Source organism: Pollicipes pollicipes, unplaced genomic scaffold, assembly GCF_011947565.3.
Source record: "Pollicipes pollicipes isolate AB1234 unplaced genomic scaffold, Ppol_2.1 Scaffold_7231;HRSCAF=8579_pilon_pilon_pilon, whole genome shotgun sequence".
NCBI lineage: Eukaryota > Metazoa > Arthropoda > Thecostraca > Pollicipedomorpha > Pollicipedidae > Pollicipes > Pollicipes pollicipes.
This window is the reverse complement of record NW_023597034.1, coordinates 26,318,053-26,324,052: the sequence shown is the minus strand read 5'-3', so window position 1 is coordinate 26,324,052 and position 6,000 is coordinate 26,318,053. Positions and strand designations below refer to the sequence as shown.

General features: G+C 50.6%; 1 protein-coding gene across 2 annotated transcripts in view; it reads left to right on the top strand.

Moving 5' to 3' along the window:
* The first annotated feature begins 563 nt into the window (after window positions 1–563).
* LOC119110363 (transcription factor Sox-3) overlaps window positions 564–6,000 on the top strand; it is a 28,820-nt gene continuing 23,383 nt past the window's right edge. For both annotated transcript variants that reach the window (XM_037234158.1, XM_037234157.1), the window contains exon 1: window positions 564–734. The gene's annotated coding sequence lies outside the window, so the exon portion shown is untranslated. The remainder of the gene's footprint in view (window positions 735–6,000) is intronic.

Below are 6,000 nucleotides of genomic sequence, written 5' to 3'. Positions count from 1 at the left end.
CCGAGGCAAGTCATTAGATGACCTGAGGTCGAGGCCGGCCTTCAGCTGACCCCTGACCGAGGTCGGTCATCAGCTGACTGTGGACTGAGGCAGGCCTTCAGCTGACTGTGGACCGAAGCAGACCCCCAGATGACAGTGGACTGAGGCAGGTCCTCGGGTGATCTCGGGACTCCCGGACGCCTTCCCGACGCCTCCGGTGCGCCCGACACGTTCCCTCCGAGCGTCGCACCTCCGAGCGCTCGCGGCGTGCCCGTGCGCGGATATTACACATGAATGGCTCAATCAGGAGCAACAACTCGGATAAAAAGATTAGGTATCGCTGAATGCGGGCGCGGCGCGGCGCGGCGGCTGCCGGTCGGCGCGCGCTGAATCGGCGCCCTCTGAAGCGGCGACGGCCTTTGGTGCCGACAGAGCAGCGACGCATTGTGGACCGGAGAGAATGGGTGCTGAGCATCCGTGGAGGATTGTTTGTAGCTTCGGCGTGTATCACCGGCTGTGAATGGCACGGAGCCGGCTCAGAGGCTCAGGGGCCGACCGCCCTCTCAGTTGGGGCGACGGTGTGGTCCGAGGCGGTGGCGCCCGGTGTCCGGCTGTTGCAGGGGAGTGGGAGATGGAGGCGGCGTGGGAGCACGCGCTCCCGTCCGCAGGTGGCCAGCGGCCGCTGGCGGGTCCGGCTCGTCGAACGCCGGCTGGTTGTGGGGCTGACTCCTGCTCCGCACTGCGTATGGTTAGGGGTGAGTTGGCCACGAGAAAGGCGACAGCGTGATTTGATGTAAGAAAGTCCTGTGGCATGAGTGTGATCAGCAGACACTGTGTGGAGCAAAGTTATTATCTTCACTAACGGTCGTAGTTGTAGGTGTGCACATGGTACGAAGAAGTAACTAATTAATGTTATTTGAATTTTTAATTTAAATCAAATATGTTGTGACACAGATCTAACGCCACACAAATAGTTTGCTGTCAACACCTTTGTTTTCATTCGGTCGTACAGGTTCTCTCAATGGTTGTTCTTGTAACATAGCATGACTTTACAGGGATATGACCTCTTCAAAACCGGAGGTCACATTGGGATTGAAGGGTGTCTCCCAAAACTTTTATGGACTCCTTGTCGCGATGATGGACACTGTGGAGCAAGTTTACTGAACACTGTGGAAAGTTACAGCCAAATGGCTAGCAAAAAGGCAAATATGTGTGAATGAGAGGATGTCTGCATTGCCGCGCGGGTATTCGTAAACGACATCGGCGGATATATCAAAGCAGGAGCGATCTAAAACAAATCTATGAGATAGGTGATCTCGCCTGTCAGTCACGAGCGATCTCCCGTCTACGCTCGACGTGGGAGATGCTCCGTGTGAACACTCCACGTTCATGATGCCGTGCTGGCGCGCAAGAGCATGAACGGCTCTCCAGCGCACCCTTCCAGTCCGGTACCGGCGCATGCGCGTAACTGCCTCACCAATCTGGCGCGCTGGAGTGATTTCTAGCAATCTGTTCAATTCATTTTAACTCAATCAGTCAATCCCGCGCGCTGGAGCGGTTCAGTTTGAGTCCCCACAGTCGGAGAAGTTGCGCGCCGACTGAGTGGCACTTGAACTGCGAGAAAATGTTTAGCTCAGCCTGCTAGCCGGTTGCCGCGCTTTCTAGACGCCAAACTTTTGGGCCTCCGATCCGAAATTGGTCCAATTTTCAGCAACAAGAATCGCAATTCTTGTTTAAAAGTTGGCAATTTTCAACCCGCAAAAGGAACGCGGACTTCAAATAGCGTGCATATCCCGACAACCCGGTGTCGCAGTGACACCTGACCAGCAGATTCCTATAGTAGGAAAATGAAAAATTGAATGTGCAAAAGTGTGGGTTGGTGGGTGCGCGGTCACGCGTTTTCGAGCGCAAATTATGCATCCGCACGCTTAAGGGCATCGTGGAGGAATAAGGGCTCAGCAACCAGAGCAGATGAATACGTGAAATAAATTGCACAATGCAGGTAAATGTGCCTGCTACAACTTACCGGTGGATCTCAGAGCCGTCCGACTGGTAGGTGCACCAGTAGTCAGCTGGAAAACGCCCGATGCCACCTTTTTACGGTCAGGCCACCAAGTTATGACGTGATCTGTGACGGCGCGGCGAGTTGTACCTTTACATTCAGCAATTCGCAGCTCCCTTCCTTCCTTTGAGTTGCGTTCATGCAGTTTATCGATTGGTTCAACCGCTTGCCAGTCAGGTCAGTCCCACTGTAGGAGATCACAACACGTCGCTGATCATGAGATCATGTGTCAGGTCATTTCATCAACGGCGAGCGGAAACGCTGTGTCGCGATATGTCATCACATGTCTTTTATTTGCGTCTGTCATTGAGCTGGTGGTACCTCAAAAGTGTCGATGGATTATCCGTGCACGTTTCTTATACACTAGATCTCGTGTCAAGTTTTTTAAGATGGAAGAGTATCTGCCGTCGTAAAAGCAAGTGAAAAGCTCTACCCATGTAAGTTTTGAAGCCATGTCGAGGAATTATACTTAAAATGCATTGCCTTAGATGCAATGCAGAGGAGCTACTCTTGCTCGCTGTTCCGCCTGATCACTTAGCCATCGTCCAAAGCCTCCCACTACCCGGGAGCTTAAAAAGGAGGGATGTGCGCGACTTGTTGGTTCATTATGACGGCCGCCTTTTGTGCCCTGCTAATCTGACTGAATGTAATAATGTACCCAAAACTATTCCTCAGTTTCAGAGTCATCGTGACGTCATGCGAGAGTCGCCCATGCCGCGGGAGATGGAAAATTCTTTAAGCGAATGAATGACTTGACAAGATGAAAAAGGTGCATGCCGTACAGGCCACCAGGTCGTCTCACCGCGGTATCGCGATGACTAGTGCCGGTTTTCGGCGAGGTAAAATGCTTAAACCGCCTTTTTAGCATGGCAACCGACGACGGTGAAGATGCCAAGCTTTCGCAATCTGGGGCTCCTTGGTTCCAAGCGAGCGCAGCCGACACCGTCCTGACCGACGAAACCACAGGAGCTATGCTTTGTACGTCGGCCACGGCTGTCACCCCTGGTCTCGAGGGACGTGAGCGATCCTCAGCCATCTCCGAGTTCTGACAGGCCTTTTCACGTGTCGGTAAGGCTCATTTTTCGCGCGGCGGAGAGCAATACGAGTCCCGCTTAAATCTCAGTCGTCTACAAAGTCCAAAGCCCGTCCGCTACCGCCTAGCTCTGGCTCTTACGCGCCGAGGCGCGAGGGACGATCGGAATTTGTCAAAGGAGCGCCTGGGAGCAGCAGGACCAGGGTCGCCTCGGCTTTGTCGAAGCTCGCCTGCACCTGGGCAGGCTCATAAAAATATCAGCCGCACGGCATGATCCGTTGTCAACATTTGGTGCGGCTTTAGTTTGGCGATCGCGCTGATGGGACCGCGCATCCAACAGATCTCTGTTTTCGGCGCCGATTCGGTGCCCGGCGGCGTTTCCACCCTGCGGGCTCCTCCGCGCCACGAGTCGTGTCGTGTGGGGGCCGACCGGCGGCTGGCGGCTGCCTTCCGGCGATCTGTTTTGGCCCTGCTGACCCGTCGCGGGAGAAGTTCTCGACAGTCTCCACCGCGGCTATGAGCAGCTGCTCCGGCGGCGCGTCGGTTCAGGCGCGGAGCGGCCGGCCGGAGCGCGGCGCTCTCGGGGCCAATGAACGAATGAGACAGTCAGCACGTACGCTGCACTAGATTTGACGCCCTCCAAATCAAAAGCTGAGCTCGAATCGTCCATTTATGTAAAACACGTATAAGTGGCACACATTCAGGAACACCCACGCATATAACTAAAGGGTAATTCCCAAGAAGGACATTCTAAGGATTTTGTTGTCGCTTCTATCAAGTATATTTCAAGGAAAACGCAAAGCAAATTAACTTCATCAAAGTACACACCTCCTGACACATGCAATGTAAAAGTTCGTTTTTGGGCAATGCAGAAGGGATAGTGGGATGAAACCTGACATGTGCCTGCAGTATCAAGGTGATTTTCTTCAGCTGTATCAGACGGATGGCGGCCTTGAGCCACTCAGCTGACACACAGGCTCTCCTTCTGCATTTCAGTAAACCTCCGGCCCACGTGCACGTGGCTTGGAGTGAGCGTGACAAATATGCATCTTGCCTATCGCTGAAAACTACAGCGATTGGTGTTAATGTTTCTTTAAGGGCTTACAGCATAGCTAAACATTTCTGAGTGTTATGCTGAGTGATGTTGAAGCGCATGTGTCGTGTATACTTCCAATGATTTGGCATCCGTTAGCCAAAGGATTTCGTGTTGGCGCGAACTCTCTTTCAAGATGTCAACTCGTACATGTGTCAACCGTGCATGGGGTATGTCGTATCATTGATATAGTGTACCGACAATGTGTTATTGACTTCCTATCAATGATCGACTGACGTGATTGTCACGACTTACTGTCATCCAGACAACCGTTTACATTACCTATGTAGGTCCACATTGTTTGCTTGAGCCACCGGAACCGAGGTGGTGCCTAGTATTCATAAAATAAGCACTGATTAATAAGAGGTACAATAATTTGTTTTGCCGCGATCACGACGGATTATGAAAAAGCACAGGCAAGCGCATTTTGTCTACATGTAACGTTTTCAGCTTGCTTGCGATGCAATTTACTCTATAAAAAATACAAGCTCAGTTTTCCTCACCATGTGATACAATTTGCCTCAGGGTGGGCCGGTTGTCTCCTTTGAACGGCGCTCATTCAGAACTCGTTTACCTTAGCACGGAGACGTGCTCCCCAAAACTTTACCGCTGTCCATGAAGCTGAACGTTATAGCTGTCTACAAACATCAGAATCTGAATCCTATTTTCAGCAGTTATATACAGCAGGAGGGAGTTCACGGGTCAGAACTGGCGCAACTCTCCCCATTCCCCGCTGCGTTCTCGTAAACAGACCTAGAGAAAGGCGAGCTCCCCTTTCAGATAGGCGAGCTCCATCCCCCTCCCCGTCTTATTTTAAAGATACTCCCCTACGCGCAGTGCGCGTAACAGCTTCGCAGGAAGATCGCTGACGATGATTCGGCTTTCGTAGCGACGACAGCCACGCCAAATAGCAAATAACTGCTGTGTTCTCCTTTTTACTGCTTTCCCTTCAATCTACAGACCTACACTGTAATATCCGAGATTTTTAATGCGTCTTAAACTTGTCCTTCGGGAGGGTGTGCGCGTTTCCTACAAACGCACGCGAATCCAATTCCTCATCTATCTCCTGTCTGTGATGTTTTGGCATGCCTTTAATGTGATAATACTGTTAAACGTTATTGTGTGTCTTTTTCAAATGTCGTGTAACTTTGACAAGCCGTAACCTTCGAAATTTGCTCTATCGGACAGCGGAGAAGGTATCCCTAAAACTAGTACTCGAAGTAAGCGTTTGTGCTTGTCACAATTGCAATTTGTATGACTGTTCTCGGAAATATGGGCTGTGATTTACAGAAAGAAACTGAATGCTTATTACAAAAGCTCGAAAGCACTGAGAAGAAAGTCTGATAAGGGCCATTTATTCCTTGCTCATGCCAGTTATGCCAGTTACGCTTATAACTGATTGTGCCCAAACATAGCATTTTGCGTAACTACACGGTCGTAAATATACATATATATATATATATATATATATATATATATATATATATATATATATATATATATATAGTGTGTGTGTGTGTGTTGTGTTTGTTGTGTTGTGTGTGGTTGTGTTTGTGTGTGGGGTGTGTGTTGTGTGTGTGTGTAGTGTGTGGTGTGTGTGTGTGTGTGTGTGTGGTGTGTGTGTGTGTGTGTGTGTTGGTGTGTGTGGTGTGTTGTGTGGTGTTGGTGTGTGTGTGTGTGTGTGTGTGATTGTGGTGTTGTTGTGTGTGTGTGTGTGTGTTGGTGTGTGTGGGGTGTGTGTGTGTGTGTGTGTGTTGTGTGTGTGTGTGTGTGTTGTGTGTGTTGGTGTGTGTGTGTGTGTGTGTGTGTGGGTGTTGTGTGTGCTGTGTGTGT